The sequence below is a fragment of the Ranitomeya imitator genome, chromosome 1 (genome assembly GCF_032444005.1).
Source record: "Ranitomeya imitator isolate aRanImi1 chromosome 1, aRanImi1.pri, whole genome shotgun sequence".
Classification (NCBI taxonomy): domain Eukaryota; kingdom Metazoa; phylum Chordata; class Amphibia; order Anura; family Dendrobatidae; genus Ranitomeya; species Ranitomeya imitator.
Window position 1 is genome coordinate 964111565 of NC_091282.1, and position 24860 is coordinate 964136424.

At 45.5% G+C, this 24860-nt stretch overlaps 1 protein-coding gene across 1 annotated transcript in view; it reads left to right on the forward strand.

Moving 5' to 3' along the window:
* Nucleotides 1-24860, forward strand: part of LOC138656667 (bifunctional heparan sulfate N-deacetylase/N-sulfotransferase 4-like) — a 1389166-nt gene that overhangs the window by 628441 nt on the left and 735865 nt on the right. The window lies entirely within an intron of this gene.

Below are 24860 nucleotides of genomic sequence, written 5' to 3' on the forward strand. Positions count from 1 at the left end.
ACTGCAATGCCCCCTGGTTATTCCTGTGTTACCAATTTTGAACTGCATTTAGCCCACTTTATTCTTTGGGCCTATATCTGTGTTTCCACTTCATCGTGCCCATTGCCCAGCCAGTGATAGATGAGTCTGCTGGTACATTGACCCATAACGCAACATTCCCCGTGCATGCTACACAACAACATTGTGACCCTGCTGAAAGTCAGGTTGCTCTTCCCGCATACCATACCACCTTACACGGGGACAAAGAGGAAGGTGCAGATGAAAGTGCAGGTTCCTTCATCAGGTGGGGGGAGGAATACTAGTTGGCGACGTCACTGGCACAGGGCCTCTCATAGTACGCAAAAGTGTTGCTGCCGGTGGGAGGCGCCCCCGCCGTGCAAACACACCGCTGTACTTTGAGGGGCCCTGTGCCAGTGCCAATGCCAACAAGTGGGCCCCCCCTGCTTGCTCAGGATCACAGCACTTGCAAAGTTGAAATACTTACCTCTCCCTGCTCCACTGCCGTGACGTGGTCCAGATTTCCTGGGCCCACTAATTACTTGAACCAGCCCTACCCCACACAACTTTAGCCAAATGACCCCCAATTTCAAATGCCTTCCAATTATTATAAGGTAAATTACGCTTGACAAGCTTCATTAAGAAGAATGGATGGTTTTGACATTAAAATGGGCACTCTAGGTGTTTTCCTGGCCCCCACTCACTGCCGACTATGCTGCCCCATTGACTTGCATTGGGTTTCGTGTTTCGGTCGATCCCGACTTTTCGCCATAATCGGCCGATTTCACTCGACCCGACTTTTGAGATAGTCGGGTTTCGCGAAACCCGGCTCGACTCTAAAAAGGTCAAGGTCGCTCAACTCTAGTCAGGACATCTTGCCACCAGATGTCATCAGCGGTCGAGGAAACGTCAGCGTCTAGTGGTAGTAGGTGGAGGTGCACTAGACACTGCGACGTTTGCCTCCAAATTGTCTTTCAAGTGGACAATTACTTTTGGCTCATCCTCCCACTCGGTAGAGCTCTGCGTGGATTCTGGGGCGGAGGGCAATTTTATGTCTTCTGCCTTCGCCCAACGTCACGCAATACCCCTGGTTATGCTATCTCAACCAGTAACGGTACGAGTGGTGAATGGGTCGACACTCCCCGCACAGATAACACATCAGACCATCCCTTTTACTCTGTCCATGTCACCATCCCATCAGGAGATTATATCTCTGCTCATCATTCCTGAGGGGATTGATGAGATCCTGTTGGGGATACCTTGGTTACGGTACCACTCTCCTCACATCGAGTGGTCCTCTGGCAGAATTCTGGGATGGGGTGAATCATGTGGGGGTAGGTGTCACCGAGAGTGCGTTCAGGTTGCTACTACAGAGGTACCCGCAGATCTATCCTCTCTCCCCAAGCAATATTGGTCTTATGCAGACGTGTTCTCCAAAAAGGCGGCGGAGACCCTTCCGCCCCATCGCCCCTATGACTGTCCTATCGATCTCTTGCCTGGTGCGGAGCCTCCCCGGGGTCGAGTTTATCCATTATCTCTCCCGGAGACGGAGGCCATGTCTCAGTACATTCAAGAGAATCTGGCAAGAGGGTTCATCAGGAAGTCAGTGTCACCTGCTGGGGCAGGGTTCTTCTTCGTGCAGAAGAAGAATGGGGAACTACGTCCATGCATAGACTACAGGGGTCTTAACGCTATCACGGTTAAGAACAAGTATCCTTTGCCCCTGATATCCGAGCTCTTCGATAGGCTTCGGGGAGCTAGAGTGTTTACTAAATTAGATCTGCGGGGTGCTTATAACCTGATTCGCATCCGTGAGGGGGACGAATGGAAAATGGCGTTTAACACCAGAGATGGGCACTATGAGTATCTGGTGATGACCTTCGGGCTCTGTAATGCTCCAGCCGTTTTCCAAGACTTTGTCAACGACATCTTCCGGGATATGCTTTCCACCTCAGTTGTAGTCTATCTGGATGATATTCTCATCTTTTCTCCAGATATGGACTCCCACCGGAGAGATGTTGGCAGAGTCTTCGACCTCCTACGGGCAAACTCTCTTTATGCTAAGTTGGAGAAGTGTATGTTTGAGCAGGAGTCTTTACCGTTCCTGGGCTATATCATCTCCGCCCAGGGATTGGCTATGGATCCTGCCAAACTACAAGCTGTGATGGACTGGCAAGAGCCCCATTCTCTTAAAGTGGTGCAGCGCTTTATGGGGTTCATTAACTATTACCGCCAGTTCATTCCCCACTTCTCAACTCTGGTAGCTCCCTTGGTAGCCCTCACCAAGAAGGAAGCAAATCCCAAATTGTGGTCGGAAGAGGTCTCCAAGGCCTTCACTTCTATTAAGTCCCACTTTGCTAGCGCTCCCATCTTACGTCGCCCCGATGTTGATAAGCCATTCCTAATGGAGGTGGATGCCTCATCCGTTGGTGCTGGAGCAGTCCTCTATCAAAAGGATGCTCAAGGTCGGAAGCATCCATGCTTCTTTTTCTCAAAGACCTTTACGTCAGCGGAGAGAAATTACTCCATCGAGGATAGGGAGTTGCTAGCGATGAAGTTGGCCTTTTCGGAGTGGAGACATCTTCTGGAGGGTGCACGGTTTCCTTTCCAGGTCTTCACGGACCACAAAAATTTGGTGTATTTACACACAGCCCAGCGGCTGAATTCTCGTCAGGCCAGATGGTCCTTATTTTTCTCCCGGTTCCATTTTACTCTGCATTATCTCGCTGGGGAGAAGAATATTTGTGCCGACGCTCTCTCTCGCTCCCTTATGTCGACTGAGGAGGAGGAAGAAGAGCCTCGGCTTATTGTCCCTGCTGAGAGCCTGAGAACCGTAGCGCCGGTTTCACTGGAGTCTGTGCCTCCGGGCAAGACTTTTGTGCCCATTAATTTGCGACCGGAGGTTCTCTCTTGGGCTCATTCGTCCAGGGTGGGTGGACACTTTGGGACAAAAAGGACATCTGAGCTACTGGCGAGGACGTACTGGTGGCCGCATATGGTCCGGGATGTCAGGGATTATGTTCTGGCGTGTGTCTCCTGCGCCAAAAATAAATCTCTGCGTCAAAGGCCAGCTGGGTTGCTCTATCCCTTGCCAGTGGCAGATAGGCCCTGGGAGATGGTCGGGATGGACTTTGTCGTGGGTTTACCCAAATCTCGCGGCTGTACCATTATTTGGGTCATCACCGATCATTTCTCAAAAATGGTGCATTTGGTGCCGCTACCACGGTTACCTTCTGCACGGGCCTTGGCAGCGTTGTTCATTAAACATATCTTCCGCCTACATGGTATGCCTGACAAAATTGTCAGTGACCGAGGTCCCCAGTTTGCGTCTCGGTTCTGGAGAGAGCTTTGTCGTCTACTCAGTATTGAGTTGAATCTCTCTTCCGCTTATCATCCCGAGACGAATGGGTTGGTAGAGAGGGCCAACCAGACCTTGGTCACATACCTGCGACATTTCGTTTCAGCCAGGCAGGATGACTGGGCATCCTTGCTATCATGGGCAGAGTTTGCGCTGAACAACGCCGTAGCCGACTCCACTGGACAAACTCCATTCCTCCTCAACTATGGTCAGCATCCACGGGTACCTGTGCCTATGCCCGTGTCTTCCGCAGACTCCAGGGTGGCAGACTGGGCTGTGGAGGCACGGGATATTTGGGACCGCACTCAGGATGCCATTCGTGCCTCTAAGGAGAGAATGAGGTCCTTCGCCGATGCTCATCGGCGCCCCGCTCCGACCTTTGCTCCTGGCGACTTGGTGTGGCTCTCCGCCCGTAACATCAGGCTGCGAGTTGAGTCCACTAAATTTGCTCCTCGCTACTTGGGTCCCTTCAAGGTCCTCGAACAGGTTAATCCTGTGGTCTACCATCTGGCCCTTCCTCCACGCCTTGGTATCACCGACACCTTTCATGTGTCCCTCCTTAAGCCCGTATACATGTCCCGGTTTTCTGAGTCATCTGCCGAGACATCGGGTTCGTCTACGGACGATTTCGAGGTGAACGCTATCTTGGGGTGCAAGGTGGTACGTGGCAAAAAATATTTTTTGGTGGACTGGAAGGGTTACGGCCCTGAGAATAGGTCCTGGGAGCCTGCTGAGCACATTCGGGCTCCGCAGCTTATTGCTGCCTTCGAACGTAGCGAGGCCCAAGGAGGGGGGGGTAATGTTAGAGGTCGAGTTCCCGCTTCTGCACAGGGGGAATCTCGAGACATCTCCACTGCGGTCTCCCATTCTGTTCCAGCCGCAGTGGAGTCTGCTCAGCAAAGACGTCGGTCCCAGCGTCTTGCTCAATCTCACTCTGTTCTAAGAGTTACTGCTGCTTCTCCAGCTTCTGCCATTAAAGCCAGTACTGGTCAGCAGCAAGCGGACTTCTCTGGGACTAAGTCCTTGTCTGCACATACTGAGCATGCCCAGGGCAAGATCTCCCGTTGGAGATCGAGGGTCAGGTGCTCAGGCTCTGCGGCACATCCCATTGGTCCTCTTGGCAGGTCTTGGAAGGGCAAAAGTTCTGTAGCCACTTCCTGTGCTGCAACTATATAAACTGCGCATGACCGCACGGCCATGCGCTAGTATTGTCTCATAATTATATATGTGTGTGTGTAGATGGATGTATGTCGATGGATGAAAGCTCCTAAATATCCCTCCCTAGAGTTGTTGTCTGCTCGCGGATGTTGGTAGCTTTCTAGCGCCCGACTAACCATCTGCACGATACACACATTACAGCGTCCTCTTGCTGTGTTCGCCTGTACGGCGCCGTGCGCTTGCCTAGCGCTTTCCATACACAAGCCTGTGTGGTTGGTGGCGTCCGTCAGTGCGGCATTGCTTGCACTCCTGTGCATTTATATATTTCTTATTAGTTTCCTTACACACCCAGTTGCGGTGTAGTGCCAGCAAGGGTCTAATCGGACTTCAATCCCAGTTGGGGTTAAGTACGCTGACTGCTTGCTCGCGCTTTAGGTGCGGTACCGCGGTCCTGTGACGCAACAGGATTGCTTCCTTCACGCTGGGTGAGGTTGAACCCACGTGTGTTTACTTTAGTGTACCACCATATAGTCTGCAATTTACTAGCAGCGGGTTTTCACCTGCACGGTGGACCTCGGACTGCGAACGCATCTATATCATCTTTCTGGGTGCGTTCCGCCAGTCCTAACAAACTCCTTCTGGTTTCCTCTCCTTTTGCTATGACTTCGTTTCTCACTCTCAGCAATGCAATTCCCTTCAATATCTCTTTCTTAGGATGCTGCCGCATTGGTAAGCAGGTGCAGCTCCGTGTCCTTCTGTCTAGGCCTCTGACAGGATCCCACCCCTGTCAGGGACCCACTAGCTGAGTGGAGCTCAGATAGCAGCTTACTGAGTGTAGCCCAGCCAGCGTCCGCCAGACTGGTGCTGCCTGGGTGAAACCAGCTCGCGTCTGCCTAACTAACTGTCCAACCCACCAGTTTTACCTAATTGTGAGGAGAGCCCTAATAAATAGGAGCATAGCTCCCCCTGGCGGACTAGAGTGTGAAGTGTGTTGTTTGGTTTGTGATACCTGGTAAAATGGTCTCCTTTATTGCCATCAGACGTAACATCACTCCCCCTGGTGGAAGAATGACATTACTGCAACGACCAGGACCCTGGGGCGCTGCACTTACACAATCAAAGTTCTAGAAATGACTGTCAACACCTTGCTTCTGGCACTAGACTGACAATTCAGATCCTGCTGACATCATACATGATTTTTTCAACATACCACAATCCAGAAAAGCATCATGGTATCATGCTTAAGAAATTTTTAGCATGTGATGACCAGGACCTGTACCTGACCACACTGTAAGCACTGGCTATCTGAGCACCCTACAACACAAGAGAAAAATGCTTACCTTCATGCTGACCTGCTCTTTCCAAGTCAGACACTGGTGGGAAACACTTTCTACGCTGCTTTCAAGGGGTTGCTCACTGTTGACCCTGTTATCAATTACAAAATAGTTGTTTCTGGAAGACTACCAGTTATTAAACTTTTTGAGCCATTTTCCTCCATAACCTCCATTGTATACATACTCTGCTTGAAACCAAATTCTGATTGTATACACATAATGCTCTGCTGTCAACTAGAGATGCTGCTGTCTACTGCATCTTGGACATTTGTAATCTAAATGCAATGCATTTAATTATCTCTACCATACTCTGGGCAATTTTCAACACCTCTTAATTTTTATACTTCCAGAGATCTAGAATTTCTCCTGATTTCCAATTATAGTGGGGGAAAAGTACCTAGTCAGCCACCAATTGTACAAGTTCTCCAACTTAAAAAGATGAGATATGCCTGTAATTGACATCATAGGTAGACCACAACTATGAGAGCCACAATGAGAAAACAAATCCAGAAAATCACCTTGTCTGATTTGTTAAGATTTATTTTGCAAATTATGGTGGAAAATAAGTATTTGGTCATCTAACAACATGCAAGATTTCTGGCTCTCACAGACCTGTAACTTCTTCTTTAAGAGGCTCCTCTGTCCTTCACTCACCTGTAGTAATGGCACCTGTTTGAACTTGTTATCAGTATAAAAGACACCTGTCCACAACTTCAAATAGTCACATTCCAAACTCCACTATGGTGAAGACCAAAGAGCTGTCAAAGGACACCAGTAACAAAATTGTAGTCCTGCACCAGGCTTGGAAGAATGAATCTGCAATAGGCAAGCAGCTTGATGTGATGAAATCAACTTTGGGAGCAATAATAAGAAAATGGAAAACATATAAGACCACTGATAATCTCCCTCTATCTGGGGCTCCATGAAAGATCTCACCCCGTGAGGTCAAAATTATCCAAGAACAGTGAGCCAAAATCCCAGAACCACATGGAGGGACCTAGTGAATAACCTGCATAGAGCTGGGACCACTGTAACAACAGGTGGCGCTATAGAGTTCAAATCCTCTTTTTCTCTGAAGAGGCAATTTGCATAGAAATTTACACTGAAACCTCAGTGCAAGTACTTAATGCAGAGCACATGATAAATGTGAGCTGAGCCTTACTGCGATCTTTCGGAGGCAAAATAAAAAAAATCAATGGCAGGTGAAAAATTGGTTTAACTTAATGTTTATGCCGTTTCTTGTATGGTATAAGTAATTAGATGACTTTATTCTTTGGGTCTTTGCGATTTCAATACCAGAACGTTCTAGCTTCCCTATTGGCCACCCAATGTTTTGTGATCTTATGTGCAATAAGCAACCTCTACACACAGAAAAGACATGAAAATGGACCTGCATACATTAATACTGTCTACTCTTATTCCTAGACGTGTCAGTGCATTCAGGGCTGAATATTTAGATCAAGCAGTACGCAAATCGAGTACTGTCAATCAACAGGGAAGGGGAGGGAAGGAGGAGGGTAATTAAAGCGCCTTTATTTACATGTGTAATAAAACTGTAAATGAATCTAAATTAATCAAATACACAGTACCAGCATGATTTTTATAGAGGAAGAGTCCCCTATATGAACCACTAAAATTTTTAAAGTTTTGTGGATGTCAGACTCTTAGAAGCGCTCATTTGGGTAACTCTCATGATAAAATATGTCTTGTCACAAACGCAGAAAATACATATGTGACTGTAGTCTTTCAGTATATGATTGTAGAAAATAGATTAAGTACACTAACAGCCCAACAGGTATATTAACTAGGCCACAGAATGTTTACGTTCAAAAAATTCAAAGTTTATTAACAATAAATGGCATAAAACTGTATTTTTAACATAATAATACAACAGGAATGCCTCCAATCCAATGAACCGGTACTAGATGCATTGCAGGTATTTAGCCAGTGATAGTACTAAGGATATACACCGAGAACATTTCCATTTGTCATATGACTTATATCCTACAGCTAAAAATGTATATTTATGCTCAAATGGGCTGCTGAAAAAAATCCCCCACTGTGCTAGGATATAAGTCATATGACAAATGGAAATGTTCTCGGTGTATATCCTTAGTACTATCACTGGCTAAATACCTGCAATGCATCTAGTACCGGTTCATTGGATTGGAGGCATTCCTGTTGTATTATTATGTTAAAAATACAGTTTTATGCCATTTATTGTTAATAAACTTTGAATTTTTTGAACGTAAACATTCTGTGGCCTAGTTAATATACCTGTTGGGCTGTTAGTGTACTTATATAGTGAATGTGTTCTCAACCCTCTCTTTTTGGACTAATATGTACAAATAGAATATAGATTAGTAGAGATGTCAGAAAATCTGAAAATTATCTAACTGGAGATGAAACTGAGTGTAAGTTTTGCAATAATTGTTGTAGGAAAGCAAACATTTTACACTGAAATAGAGTTCAGTGCCATATGCCAACCTTCATTTTATGTGATCTTTCTTCTTTCATAACCTCTTCAGACAGAATCAATACTTTTATCTTTAGGACATAAAACCTGCGGCCCCTATAATTTCACATTTTTGTATTGCAGCATTATGCTATGCACAGTTAGACAAAAGTCACTAACGATAGCGTAATAAAATCTGGATAAAAAGAGGATCATGTCGCAGTTTTACAACCTCAATTTTCTAAGGTATTAAATTCACTCAACTGTTATTTTCAAACAATATTTAAATTTACAAAACAGCCTGGAAAATGACAGGTTTACATTGAAGGTCAGTATATCCTCTCTTATCCTCTTGTATCCTGCATGTTAGAGATAAAAGGCTATATTTTTTATGATCCAATCTGTTTATGCTTTTTTTTTTTATGTTTTTGTACGTTGTATGACCATTTTTTAGGGGAAAAAAGATTACTCTGTAATCTTAGGCTTCCGTTCTCTTCAAGTTAATTGTTTAATGTCCATAAATATTTACTTTTAAAGCTCAACAAATACTAAAACTAACATTACAGAAATTCAAGGTTGAAACATGTCTAAGTCTTAGAATAAAGTATTCTGAAAAGCTAATTAGAGTAGTATGTTATTGGGCTGTGTCCATCCAAACAGTTGCAGATAGTTTTTGTTTCAAAATTAGAAATAAATATTTTTCTCACATAGACGCACATCATGCTCAGCGGCTTCTACCACTTAAGAGTAGAACAGCTGCAATCCTGATTTGAAGGGAACCTGTCATGTAAAGTAACTATTAAACTGCAGACATGGGGTTAATCTTCAGGTTAATAGTATTCTAAGACTGTGCAATGCAGAACTGAGAGCCCTGCTAACAGGAGTAAATTAACTTTATTGCCCCAGCAGAGTTCGGCTTCCAGACAAAGGGGTGGTGTCGGCATGGTTTCCGTCACTGCTCTGTTCATAGTGAGTAGCGGCTGTAACAATGACCCCAGGACTGACTGTCAGCAGCTTAGTATAGTGGTTTTTTTTACCCTGAACAAAAAAGGTCTCTTTTTATTTTTTATATTTTAATTGTCGAACACCCCACAACTATATTGACCTGTTTCCGCTTGCTCATTTCAGGTCATAAATCGACCTTAATCAACTTTGCAACCTAGTATTTTCAGTTTTTTTTTTATACCTTTTCCTGATGTTGGACTTACTGCTCCCTGTTTCTGATGCTAGCTCTTGAATTAGTCCTGCATCCCATGGAGCCACACTGTTTTAACTGGCCTATGGTGCACCGATAAGTTGCCATGATAGCTTGGATATTCTGAGGACCCCATGCCTGTCAAGACAGTTAACCTATGATAGGCAGCATGTGGTTGACATTCATAGGAGTCTGTGATTTTGTAATTGTTGTATTGCTGCATATGGTACAAGAGATTAGACAATCTCAGGTTCAAGTCTACTAAGGCAGTCAGTCCATACAAGAGAAAAGTGAACTGCACTAGAGATGATATGAGTCCATAATACAAGTGAAATGGCCTTTTATTTAACTGAATATTATCAGCTATGCAAACGGTTTGTGGTGCTCAGCACAGAATAAACATGGACTCTATTATCAAGTTCTATCATCTCTAGTGCAGTTCACTTTTCTCTTGTATGGACTGACTAACTTGTTTTTAAACTAGCACAGAGGTTGTCCACTTGTTTCAAATTATGGAAACAGATGAGGTTATGGATCCTACTGAATCAACAGCTGAGCAGAGAGATTGTTGGAAGGGCAGGAGGATGCGGGTGAGTTTTGCACAGACTCTAACAGTAAAGATGAGCTTTTAATTATGAGCACTAAGGCTTTAGAAGCTAAAATACAATTTTGGGCAGAAAAAGAAATTAGACTTTTTTGGACCATTAAATCTCTCAAATCCTGTCTTGAGTGTGAACGTGTACCAAGGGGAGTGTGAACGTGTACCAAGGGGACTATGAGTTTACAAAGAAACCTCACAATTGCATGATGATGCCCTGTTTCAAAAACAATGGAACGAGATCCACTTGCAATGCTCTCAGTCTTTTAAATTTAGTTACCTCTAGAAATTAGGAATATGCAATGTTAACAGAGCAACTGAATAAAGCAAAGACTGAGCTTCGTTCTCGCTTAACCGATAATCAAAACTCAATTTTTTGAAAAAAAAATTAAAAATAAATTAGTTTTGATTCAAATAGAAATTAAACAAAAGAAAAAAGACAAATTTTTATGAGATAAGCAAGATTATGAAATAGGACAGATATTCTAATGGCATAAAAAGTACCAATCATAAACGTAACCGCAGCATTAAGTTCCCAAAGAAAAAACACCTAAATATGGAAGGAAGGACCACTGATTCAGACTGTAGTGCACAAAATGAACACATGGAGGATAATAGTAATTCCCTGCAACCAAGAAAACAAATTTCTTCCCCTTTAGAAAACCCACAAGGAGAGGAGGCAAAAACCACAAACGAAGGAAAGAAGAGGAAACAAGTATCCTAGAGGAGCTAACTACATCTTATCAAGAAAATCAAACAGTGAATTTAACTCAAAAAGAACACATTTCGGTATTAACCAAGGGTCTAAATTTTTGTTTATCAGAACCTTTTGATCTGGTGGACTTTAAAATAGATCTTTATAAATGTGTCAGGAAATTTTATTTACGAAAAATTTAGGACAATGACAAAAATGTGAATACTAAAATGAAACAAGAAGGAGAAATTCCTACAACCACGAGCACACTGGGTTTCATGATGAACACACCTGAGGAAATCGCTATACAACAAGATGCACTAAAGGTACCGTCACACTAGACGATATCGCTGGCGATCCGTGACGTTGCAGCGTCCTGGCTAGCGATATCGTCCAGTGTGACAAGCAGCAGCGATCAGGCCCCTGCTGTGATATCGCTGGTCGGAGAAGAAAGTCCAGAACTTTGTTTCGTCGCTGGATCTCCCGCTGACATCGCTGAATCGGTGTGTGTGATGCCGATTGTTGTGAATTCTGTGGTCAAGCTCCCTCCTGTGGTCATGAGTGGTACTTCGGCTGGTTCTGTCCATGAGCTTCCTCTGGTGGATGTGAGTGGGGCTGCGGCTTCTGAGTTTCCTTCCTCAGGTGACGAGGTTAAGTCGTTAGGTGCTGCTCTATTTAACTCCACCTAGTTCTTTGTTCCTTGCCTTCAGTCAATGTTCCAGTATTGGTCTTGCTCTCTCCTGGATCGTTCTTGTGGCCTGTCTTCCCTGCATAAGCTAAGTTCTGCTTGTGTTTCTTGGTTTGCTATTTTTTCTGTCCAGCTTGCTATTTTGGTTTGTCTTGCTTGCTGGAAGCTCTGGGACGCAGAGGGAGCACCTCCGTACCGTTAGTCGGTGCGGAGGGTCTTTTTGCGCCCTCTGCGTGGTTGTTTGTAGGTTTTTGTGCTGACCGCAAAGCTATCTTTCCTATCCTCGGTCTATTCAGTAAGTCGGGCCTCACTTTGCTAAAATCTATTTCATCTCTGTGTTTGTATTTTCATCTTTACTCACAGTCATTATATGTGGGGGGCTGCCTTTTCCTTTGAGGAATTTCTCTGAGGCAAGGTACGCCCGAGGGCCATTTTGAGTACCTGGTTATGCCATTCGGGCTTTCCAATGCTCCATCAGTATTTCAGTCCTTTATGCATGACATCTTCCGAGAGTACCTGGATAAATTCCTGATTGTATACTTGGATGATATTTTGGTCTTCTCGGATGATTGGGAGTCTCACGTGAAGCAGGTTAGAATGGTGTTCCAGGTCCTGCGTGCGAATTCTTTGTTTGTGAAGGGGTCAAAGTGTCTCTTTGGTGTTCAGAAGGTTTCATTTTTGGGTTTCATTTTTTTCCCCTTCTACTATCGAGATGGACCCTGTTAAAGTTCAGGCCATTTATGATTGGACTCAGCCGACATCTCTGAAGTGTCTGCAAAAGTTCCTGGGCTTTGCTAATTTTTATCGTCGCTTCATCAATAATTTTTCTAGTATTGCTAAACCGTTGACTGATTTAACCAAGAAGGGTGCTGATGTGGTCAATTGGTCTTCTGCTGCTGTGGAAGCTTTTCAGGAGTTGAAGCGTCGTTTTTCTTCTGCCCCTGTGTTGTGCCAGCCAGATGTTTCGCTCCCGTTCCAAGTCGAGGTTGATGCTTCTGAGATTGGAGCAGGGGCTGTTTTGTCGCAAAGAAGTTCTGATGGCTCGGTGATGAAATCATGTGCCTTCTTTTCCAGGAAGTTTTCGCCTGCTGAGCATAATTATGATGTTGGCAATCGAGAGTTGCTGGCCATGAAGTGGGCATTCGAGCAGTGGCGTCATTGGCTTGAAGGAGCTAAGCATCGCGTGGTGGTCTTGACTGATCACAAGAACTTGACTTATCTCGAGTCTGCCAAACGGTTGAATCCTAGACAGGCTCGTTGGTCGCTGTTTTTCTCCCGTTTTGACTTTGTGGTTTTGTACCTTCCGGGCTCTAAGAATGTGAAGGTGGATGCCCTGTCTAGGAGTTTTGTGCCCGACTCTCCGGGTTTGCCTGAGCCGGCGGGTATTCTCAAAGAGGGGGTAATTTTGTCTGCCATCTTCCCTGATTTGCGGCGGGTGCTGCAAAAATTTCAGGCTAATAGACCTGACCGTTGCCCAGCGGAGAAACTGTTTGTCCCTGATAAATGGACGAGTAGAGTTATCTCTGAGGTTCATTGTTCGGTGTTGGCTGGTCATCCTGGAATCTTTGGTACCAGAGATTTGGTGGCTAGATCCTTTTGGTGGCCGTCTCTGTCGCGGGATGTGCGTTCGTTTGTGCAGTCCTGTGGGATTTGTGCTCGGGCTAAGCCCTGCTGTTCTCGTGCCAGTGGGTTGCTTTTGCCCTTGCCGGTCCCGAAGAGGCCCTGGACACATATCTCTATGGATTTTATTTCAGATCTCCCTGTCTCTCAAAAGATGTCGGTCATTTGGGTGGTTTGTGATCGCTTCTCTAAGATGGTCCATTTGGTACCCTTGTCTAAATTGCCTTCCTCCTCTGATTTGGTGCCATTGTTTTTCCAGCATGTGGTTCGTTTACATGGCATTCCGGAGAACATCGTTTCTGACAGAGGTTCCCAGTTTGTTTCGAGGTTTTGGCGAGCCTTTTGTGCTAGGATGGGCATTGATTTGTCTTTTTCCTCGGCTTTCCATCCTCAGACAAATGGCCAAACTGAACAACCAATCAGACCTTGGAAACATATCTGAGATGTTTTGTTTCTGCTGATCAGGATGATTGGGTGTCCTTTTTGCCTTTGGCTGAGTTCGCCCTTAATAATCGGGCCAGCTCGGCTACTTTGGTTTCGCCGTTTTTCTGCAATTCTGGTTTCCGTCCTCGTTTCTCTTCAGGGCAGGTTGAGTCTTCGGAATGTCCTGGTGTGGATACTGTGGTGGATAGGTTGCAGCAGATTTGGACTCATGTAGTGGACAATTTGACATTGTCCCAGGAGAAGGCTCAACGTTTCGCTAACCGCAGGCGCTGTGTGGGTCCCCGACTTCGTGTTGGGGATTTGGTTTGGTTGTCGTCTCGTTATATTCCTATAAAAGTTTGCTCTCCTAACTTTAAGCCTCGTTTCATTGGTCCGTATAGGATTTCTGAGGTTCTTAATCCTGTGTCTTTTCGTTTGACCCTTCCAGCTTCTTTTTCCATCCATAATGTATTCCATAGGTCATTGTTGCGGAGATACGTGGCACCTGTGGTTCCATCCGTTGATCCTCCTGCCCCGGTTTTGGTTGAGGGGGAGTTGGAGTATATAGTGGAGAAGATTTTGGATTCTCGTATTTCGAGACGGAAACTCCAGTACCTGGTTAAGTGGAAGGGTTATGGTCAGGAAGATAATTCCTGGGTCTTTGCCTCTGATGTTCATGCTGCCGATCTGGTTCGTGCCTTTCATTTGGCTCATCCTGGTCGGCCTGGGGGCTCTGGTGAGGGTTCGGTGACCCCTCCTCAAGGGGGGGGTACTGTTGTGAATTCTGTGGTCAAGCTCCCTCCTGTGGTCATGAGTGGTACTTCGGCTGGTTCTGTCCATGAGCTTCCTCTGGTGGATGTGAGTGGGGCTGCGGCTTCTGAGTTTCCTTCCTCAGGTGACGAAGTTAAGTTGTTAGGTGCTGCTCTCTTTAACTCCACCTAGTTCTTTGTTCCTTGCCTCCAGTCAATGTTCCAGTATTGGTCTTGCTCTCTCCTGGATCGTTCTTGTGGCCTGTCTTCCCTGCATAAGCTAAGTTCTGCTTGTGTTTCTTGGTTTGCTATTTTTTCTGTCCAGCTTGCTATTTTGGTTTGTCTTGCTTGCTGGAAGCTCTGGGACGCAGAGGGAGCACCTCCGTACCGTTAGTCGGTGCGGAGGGTCTTTTTGCGCCCTCTGCGTGGTTGTTTGTAGGTTTTTGTGCTGACCGCAAAGCTATCTTTCCTATCCTCGGTCTATTCAGTAAGTCGGGCCTCACTTTGCTAAAATCTATTTCATCTCTGTGTTTGTATTTTCATCTTTACTCACAGTCATTATATGTGGGGGGCTGCCTTTTCCTTTGGGGAATTTCTCTGAGGCAAGGTAGGCTTATTTTTCTATCTTCAGGGCTAGCTACTTTCTTAGGCTGTGACGAGGCGCCTAGGTCTGGTCAGGAGCGCTCCACGGCTACTTCTATTGTGGTGTGATAGGATTAGGGATTGCGGTCAGCAGGGTTCCCACGTCTCAGAGCTCGTCCTATGTTATTAGTAACTATCAGGTCACTTTGTGTGCTCTTAACCACCAGGTCCATTGTGTTTCTAAACCACCAGTTCATAACAGCCGATTCAGCGATGTCTTCGCTGGTAACCAGGGTAAACATCGGGTTACTAAGCGCAGGGCCGCGCTTAGTAACCCGATGTTTACCCTGGTTACCATTGTTAAAGTAAAAAAAACAACCACTACATACTTACCTACCGCTGTCTGTCCTCGGCGCTGTGCTTCTCTGCTCTGGCTGTGAGCACAGCGGCCGGAAAGCAGAGCGGTGACGTCACCACTCTGCTTTCCGGCTGCCCGGCGCTCACAGCCAGAGCAGAGAAGCACAGCGCCGGGGACAGACAGCGGTAGGTAAGTATGTAGTGGTTGTTTTTTTTACTTTAACGATGGTAACCAGGGTAAACATCGGGTTACTAAGCGCGGCCCTGCGCTTAGTAACCTGATGTTTACCCTGGTTACCGGGGACCTCGGGATCGTTGGTCGCTAGAGAGCTGTCTGTGTGACAGCTCTCCAGCGACCAAACAGCGACGCTGCAGCGATCCGGATCGTTGTCGGTATCGCTGCAGCGTCGCTTAGTGTGACGGTACCTTAACAGTGTTGGAGATAACAGAGCAATCGTTTATGGAAAATACTGCTGTGTGCACTGAATTTGAACCTTTTACAGGAGTGATTAAATCTAGTTTCATGCCCACTAAGTCACGAGGGAATGTCATAGACATATTTCAGGATTTGATCATCAAGGACATAGAGGCACTTTGTTATAAGTCACCGCAGAAGAATCTGAATAACACGGAACAGAGAGCATTGAATGAAATGAAAGCATGGGAAAATGTGATCTTCAAAAGAGCGGATGAAGGGGGTAATCTGGTATTGTTGGACAAAAAATACCATATTGATGAAGCTTTGTCGCAATTAAATGATCATGTAACATATTGCCTTTTGGCAAGCGACCCAACACACAAATATAAAAATAAATTAAGAACAATTCTGAGAACATATGTTGAAAAAGGAATTATTTAAAAGAAAAGGCAGAAAAATTTATACCAGATTACCCTCAATAACCGCATTGGTACAGCATTCCAAAAATCCATAAGTCCATGACGGAGCCACCAGCACACGCTATAATATCAGGGATTCATTTATTAACCGAACCTTTATCCAAATATCTAGACTGGCTTTTAAAATCTTTATTGGAACAAATTCCATCTCACATAAGAGATTCTGGAGCTTTTTTTTTTTAAATCTTGAAAACTTTGACTGGCAACCAGGTTTTTCATTAGTTTGAATTGACGCAGAAAGTTTGTATACACGCATTCCACAAAAAATAGGTATTGATACCATTAGAAAAATTTGAGAAAATACTAAAAAAAAGATCAGACTTTATCACATTTATTACAGATTCATTTTAATTTCTGTTGACTCATAATGCGTTCCAATTCCTTGATAAATGGTATGTACAAAAGGTCGGGACCACCATGGCCACAGGGGTTGCATGCGTTTTTGCAAACTTATTTCTTGCTCCTTTTGAAGAGAAATACATTACTAATACCTCTGACCCTTACTTGAAATACGTCCACATGTTCTTGCGTTATGTAGATGACATCTTCATCATATGGGATAGAACAAAAAAGGAATTTTCTGATTTTGTTTATTATCTAAATACAGAAAATAAGGGGAATATGCATTTTACGTCATGCTTTTAAGGTGACTCTTTTGAATTTTTGGATGTAAAAATAAATATCTCAGAAGGAAAGATAATAACCAAAGAATATAGAAAGCCTTCTGCAACAAACATGGAACATGGAACTTCTGCATTTGTTGGTTTAGAAGTAGTAGAATACCCCCCCCCACAAGGTGGTGATCATAATATATTGTTATGCCAGCATGAGGCATGCTGTATTCTAAAAACAAAGGCCCAAGGTTCATTAGGATTAAATGATAAAATTGATCTTTCTGTATTTTTGTAAAACTAAATAAGTATTTTTCTTTGCATGTCTGTAATGTTGTATGACTAGTGAATAATTGCTATGATTGATTTTAATTCACATTGTGCACCTGTGCAATGTCTGTGCATGCCTTGAAAAAGGAAATGATTGATCTCACTCACTTGGACCCGTTGAAGGGGTAACACGCTAAACGTCCATCGTCCTTTCCAGCACTCCCCACATTCCTCCATAAGCCCGAACCCTGCACTCAAATGCCTGCACCATTAGTAAAATAAAGGATTTTTGAGAAGCACTGCAAACGTGGTGAGTGCCGCATTTTTTTTCTCTTTTGTGAAGCATTCAAGTCTACTAAGGGCCTACAGTATACAGAAAAATGTAATGTTTTTAAAAGTATGAAAACAGAAAAAACTTTGATTCCCACACCTTTTCCTCCATAATTTATAAATAAACAACATGTTAGGTGTCGAGTTCCCACTGCTGCACAGATGGAATCTCGAACCATGTCCACTGAGGTCTCCCATTCTCCTCCAGCTGCAGTGGAACCAGCTCAGCAAAGACATCAATACCAGCATCTGGCTCAAGCTGATACTATGTGCTTGGGTAATGCTGCCTTTCCAGGCTCTGCCTTTGTAGCCAGCACTGATCAGCAGCAAGCAGGAATTTCAGGGACTAAGTTCTGCTTTTCCCACACTGAGCATGCCCATGGGACGACCTCCAATTGGAGGTCGGGGGTCAAATGCTCAGGCCCTATTGGACCATCAGGAAGGTCCCGGAGCGCTACAACCATAAAAGGTTTGCATGGCCACTCGGCCGTTCGCTAGTGTAAAACTTGTTAACTTGTGTGTGTGGATGAATGCCTGCCAATGGATGAAAGCTCCGAATCATTCCCATCCCTAGTGTTGTTGCCTGCTTGCGAATTTTAGAGCTACCTTGCGCCCGACAGTGCTATTGTTCACATTAGCACAAGATACTAATCTAGTTTGCAGTGACCACCAGTGTGGCGCCGTGCGAAGATAGTGCGCTTTCCAGGCCCTGGTTAGGGTGGTTATTGGCATCCACCAGAGCGGCTTTGCACACACTCTGGTGTGGTAAATGTTTAGTCCTGTAAAAATAATAAAAAATAGCTATGGCTTTTGGAAAAAGGAAGGAAAAGTGCCTAGCCAAAAGGGAAAATCATCTGGCTGGGAAGGGGTTAAATTACGTTTAAGTTTGGTTAAAGTGGGAGAATCGTCAAAATTAATAATAAATACATTAAAGAAAATATAAAATACTAGATGGTGGCCCGATTCTAACGCATCGGTTATTCTAGAATATGCATGTTCACGTAGTATATTGCACAGCCCATGTAGTATATTGCCCAGTCACGTAGTATATTGCCCAGCTACGTAGTATATTGCCCAGTCACGTAGCATATTGCCCAGCTACGTAGTATATTGCCCAGTCACGTAGTATATTGCCCAGCTACGTAGTATATTGCCCAGTCACGTAGCATATTGCCCAGCTACGTAGTACATTGCCCAGTCACGTAGTATATTGCCCAGTCACGTAGTATATTGCCCAGTCAGGTAGTATATTGCCCAGCCACGTAGTATATTCCCCAGCGACATAGTATATTGCACAGCGACGTAGTATACAGCACAGAGCCACGTAGTATATTGCACAGCCCACGTAGTATATTGCCCAGCGATGTAGTATATTGCACAGCGACATAGTATACAGCACAGACACGTAGTATATTGCCCAGTCACGTAGTATATTGCCCAGTCACGTAGTATATTGCCCAGTCATGTAGTATATTGCCCAGTGACGTTGTATACAGCACAGAGCCACGTAGTACACAGCACAGAGCCACGTAGTATACAGCACAGGGCCACATAGTATACAGCACAGAGCCACGTAGTATATTGCCCAGCCACGTAGTATATTGCCCTGTCACATAGTATATTGCCCAGCTACGTAGAATACAGCACAGCCACGTAGTATACAGCACAGAGCCATGTAGTATACAGCACAGAGCCACGTAGTATACAGCACAGAGGGACATAGTATACAGCACAGAGCCACGTAGGATTCAGCACAGAGACACGTAGTATACAGCACAGAGCCATGTAGCATACAGCACAGAGCCACGTAGTATATTGCCCAGTCACGTAGTATATTGTCCAGTCACGTAGTAAATAACACTGCCAACACAGTATATAACAGTGGCCACGTAATATCTAACACAGCCCATGGAGTATATCACACAGCCCACATAGTATATAACACTGCCTATGTAGTATACAGCACAGAGCCACGTGGTATGTAACACAGCTCTCGTAGTATACAGCAGTGTGGGCACCATATCCCTGTTAAAAAAAATAATTAAAATAAAAAAAGTTATATACTCACCTCTTGGGGTCCAGCGGAGCTCCAGCGATAAGCGCGCGGATGCCGCCATCCTCCGTTCCCAGGATGCATTGCAAAATTACCCAGATGACTTAGCAGTCTTGTGAGGCCGCTAAGTCTTTTGGGTAATTTCGCAATGCATCGCAGCATAGGCAGCATCAATAGTAAAAAGTTGGGGACACACAGGGTTAATAGCGGTGGTAACGGAGTGTGTTACCCGCAGCATAACGCAGTCCGTTACCACTGACCTTAACCCTGTGTTACCGGTGACCGGAGGGGAGTATGCGGGTGCCGGGCAGTGACTGTGGGGAGTAAGGAGCGGCCACTTTCTTCCAGACTGTGCCCGTCACTGATTGGTCGTGGCTGTTTTGTGGCAACCAATCAGCGACCTGGATTTCCATGATAGACAGAGGCCACAACCAATGAATATCCGTGACAGACAGACAGAAGGACAGAAAGACGGAAGTGACCCTTAGACAATTAAATAGTAGATGTAGAACAAATAAAAGAAATAAAAAGAATTAAAGGGTTAAGGCTTTCCGACTGTTTGACTAGTTGCATTCAACCATAGTACAGTAGGTAATACAACAATACTTCTGGTTGTGGCCACACACTTCTCATGTGTGTAAGTATGTAGCAATCTCTTTGCTAAGGTTAAGCATTAGTGATGAGCAAACATTAAAATGCTTGGATGCTTGTTACTCGAATGGAACACTTTGAACTAATTGGGTGCTCAACTTGAGTAATGAGTGTAATGGAAGTCAATGGCAAACTTGAGCATTTTTCTGGTACACCCCCCCCAGGAGGTCTGGGAGCAGTAAAATTGTTGAAATGGATGGAACAACTGCTCAAATGAAATGGGAACATCATGGGAATGATGCCTGGCTGCATTTCCGACTCTTAGGTCACGGCTGGGAACACTGTTGTCAGAGTATTTCAACATTTTTTCTGATTGACAATAAGACATACAAAAAATAAGATAAAATGGATTTTACAGGAAAAAGGTTAGGAAACAATCTTTACACTATAATAACTTTATATAATGCAAATTAAAAAAAATGTGTGCTTCACCCCTGAGGCTGTGTTCACACAGAGATTTGTGCACTCTCATTGCTTTAAATTATGAAAAACACTGCAAAAATGTGAAAATAATTTACTCACTCTTGCTTTAAAAAATGCAGCAGTTTTCCATTTCCGTAAGGAATAAAAAGGAATAAGGAATCGTGTGCATGATATTTCTGAAATATTCTTCCTTTTGTGAGGAATGGGACTTCTAGACTGGTGAAGACTATGTACTAAGTACAAGGTCTATGAAAAATTGAAAGGAGGGTGTAGAGATACAGGATTAGTGGGTCCTCTTGTCCGCTGGCCCAGCTGTCTTTAGAAAGCCTGCATGGACCAGAGCTCATACCACTGAATGCCTGCTCTCTCCACATGTGTAACATAGTAACATAGTAACATAGTAACATAGTTAGTAAGGCCGAAAAAAGACATTTGTCCATCCAGTTCAGCCTATATTCCATCATAATAAATCCCCAGATTTAAGTCCTTCTACAGAACCTAATAATGGTATGATACAATATTGTTCTGCTCCACGAAGACATCCAGACCTCTCTTGAACCCGTCGACTGAGTTCGCCATCACCACCTCCTCAGGCAAGCAATTCCAGATTCTCACTGCCCTAACAGTAAAGAATCCTCTTCTATGTTGGTGGAAAAACCTTCTCTCCTCCAGATGCAAAGAATGCCCCCTTGTGCCCGTCACCTTCCTTGGTATAAACAAATCCTCAGCGAGATATTTGTATTGTCCCCTTATATACATATACATGGTTATTAGATCACCCCTCAGTCATCTTTTTTCTAGACTAAATAATCCTAATTTCGCTAATCTATCTAGGTATTGTAGTTCTCCCATCCCCTTTATTAATTTTGTTGCCCTCCTTTGTACTCTCTCTAGTTCCATTATATCCTTCCTGAGCACCGGTGCCCAAAACTGGACACAGTACTCCATGTGCGGTCTAACTAGGGATTTGTACAGAGGCAGTATAATGCTCTCATCATGTGTATCCAGACCTCTTTTAATGCAGCCCATGATCCTGTTTGCCTTGGCAACTGCTGCCTGGCACTGGCTGCTCCAGGTAAGTTTATCATTAACTAGGATCCCCAAGTCCTTCTCCCTGTCAGATTTACCCAGTGGTTTCCCATTCAGTGTGTAATGGTGATATTGATTCCTTCTTCCTATGTGTATAACCTTACATTTATCATTGTTAAACCTCATCTGCCACCTTTCAGCCCAAGTTTCCAACCTATCCAGATCCATCTGTAGCAGAATACTATCTTCTCTTGTATTAACTGCTTTACATAGTTTTGTATCATCTGCAAATATCGATATTTTACTGTGTAAACCTTCTACCAGATCATTAATGAATATGTTGAAGAGAACAGGTGTTAGGGCTAGCGGAACGCACCAAATATTAAGACAGATAGAGTATGGTGCGTTCGCAGCCCGGGGTCCACCGTGCAGAGATGGAACCTGCTGCCAAGTAACGACGGACTATATGGCGGTACTCATAAGTATACACACGTGGGTTAAACTTCACCCAACGTGAAGGAAGCGATCCTGTTGTGTCACAGGACCGCGGTACCGCACATAGAGCGCGAGCAAGTAGTCAGCGAACTCAACCCCAACTAGGATTGAAGTCCGATTAGACCCTTGCTGGCATAACACCGCAACTGGGTGTGTAAGGAAACTAAATAACGATTTTAAGGCACAAGAGTGCATGCGGTGCCGCACTGACGAACGCCACTAACCACCCAGGCTTGGGTAAGGAAAGCACAGAGGAAGTGCACGGTGCCGTACTGGCGGTCACAGCAACTGGACGCTGTAATGTGTGATTCGTGCTGTAGGCTAAGTCGGGCGCTAGATAGCAACCATACACCTTCCGCGAACAGACATTCAATAGGGTAGGGGTATCCAAGGACGACTTGCACTCACAACATACACACATTAACAATTGTACACTAGCGCATGGCGTGCGGTCATGCGCAGTTTATATAGTTGCAGCACAGGAAGTGGCCACAGAAACTTTGCCCTTCCAAGACCTGCCAAGAGGACCAATGGAATGTGCTGCAGAGCCTGAGCACATGACCCTCGATCTCCAACGGGAGATCTTGCCCTGGGCATGCTCAGTGTGTGCAGACAAGGACTTAGTCCCAGAGAAGTCCGCTCGCTGCTGACCAGCACTGGGTTTAATGGCAGAAGCTGAAGAAGCAGCAGTAACTCTCTGTACAGAGTGAGACTGAGCAAGACGCTGGGACCGACGTCCCTGCTGAGCAGACTCCACTGCGGCTGGATAAGAATGGGAGACCGCAGCGGGGATGGCTCGAGATTCCCCCTGTGCAGAAGCGGGAACTCGAGACCTAACATAACCCCCCCTCCTAGGGCCCCCCCTCCTTGGGCCTCGCTACGCTCGAAGGCAGCAATGAGCTGTGGGGCCCGAATGTTTTCAGCAGGCTCCCATGACCTGTCCTCTGGGCCATAACCCTTCCAATCCATCAGATAGAACTTTTTGCCGCGTACCACCTTGCACCCCAAAATAGCGTTCACCTCGTAATCGTCCGTAGACGAACCCGATGTCCCGGCAGATGACTCGGAAAACCGGGACATGTATACGGGTTTCAAGAGGGACACATGAAAGGTGTCGGTGATACCCAAGCGTGGAGGAAGAGCCAAACGGTAGACCACAGGATTAACCTGTTCGAGAACCTTGAAGGGACCCAAGTAGCGAGGAGCAAACTTAGTGGACTCAACTCGCAGCCTGATGTTACGGGCGGAGAGCCACACAAAGTCGCCAGGAGCAAAGGTCGGAGCGGGGCGCCGATGAACATCGGCGGAGGACCTCATTCTCTCCTTCGAGGCCCGAATGGCATCCTGCGTGCGGTCCCAAATGTCCCGTGCCTCCACAGCCCAGTCTGCCACCCTGGAGTCAGCAGAAGACACAGGCATGGGCATAGGAACACGCGGATGCTGGCCGTAATTTAGGAGGAATGGAGTCTGACCGGTGGAGTTGGCTACGGCATTGTTAAGTGCAAACTCTGCCCACGGTAGCAAGGATGCCCAGTCATCCTGCCTGACAGAAACAAAATGTCGTAAATATGTGACCAAGGTCTGGTTGGCCCTCTCTACCAACCCATTCGTCTCGGGATGATATGCCAAAGAGAGATTCAACTCAATACTGAGTAGACGACAAAGCTCTCTCCAGAATCGAGACGCAAACTGGGGACCCCAGTCACTAATAATTTTGTCTGGCATACCGTGTAGGCGAAAGATATGCTTGACGAACAAGACAGCCAACACCCGTGCAGAAGGTAGCCGTGGAAGAGGCACCAAGTGCACCATTTTGGAAAAATGGTCGGTGATCACCCAGATAATGGTGCAGTTACGAGACTTGGGTAAGCCCACCACAAAGTCCATCCCGACCATCTCCCAGGGCCTGTCCGCCACCGGCAGAGGAAAAAGCAAACCAGCTGGCCGTTGCCGAGGAGTCTTGTTCTTGGCGCAAGAGACACACGCCCGAACATACTCTGCGACATCACGAGCCATATGCGGCCACCATTACGTCCTCGCCAGTAACTCAGATGTCCTTTTGGTACCAAAATGTCCACCCACCCTGGACGAGTGTGCCCAAGAGAGAACCTCCGGTCACAAATTGGATGGAACAAAAGTCTTGCCCGGGGGCACAGACTCTAGCGAAACCGGGGCCACAGTTCTCAAGCTCTCGGTGGGGACAATAAGCCGAGGCTCCTCCTCCTCCTCCGCAGATGACACAACGGAGCGAGAGAGCGTCGGCCCGAATGTTCTTCTCCCCAGAAAGAAAATGGAGGGTGAAATGAAACCGGGAGAAGAATAAGGACCATCTGGCCTGGCGAGAATTCAACCGCTGGGCTGTCTGCAGGTACACCAAATTTTTATGGTCTGTGAAGACTTGGAAGGGAAAATGTGCACCCTCCAAGAGATGTCTCCACTCCGAGAAAGCCAACTTCATGGCTAGCAACTCCCTGTCCCCGATGGAATAATTCCTCTCTGCTGGTGAGAAGGTCTTGGAGAAAAAGAAGCAAGGATGCTTCCGACCTTGAGCATCCTTTTGGAAGAGGACTGCTCCAGCACCAACAGAAGAGGCATCCACCTCCATGATAAATGGCTTATCAACATCGGGGCGATGTAGGATGGGAGCGCTAGCGAAATGTGACTTTATAGAGTTAAAGGCCTTGGAGACCTCCTCAGACCACAATTTGAGATTCGCCCCCTTCTTGGTGAGGGCAACCAAGGGAGCTACCAAAGTTGAGAAGTGCGGAATGAACTGGCGATAATAATTAATGAACCCCATAAAGCGCTGCACCGCTTTAAGAGAATGGGGTTCTTGATAGTCCATCACAGCCTGTAGTTTGGCAGGATCAATAGCCAATCCCTGGGCAGAGAT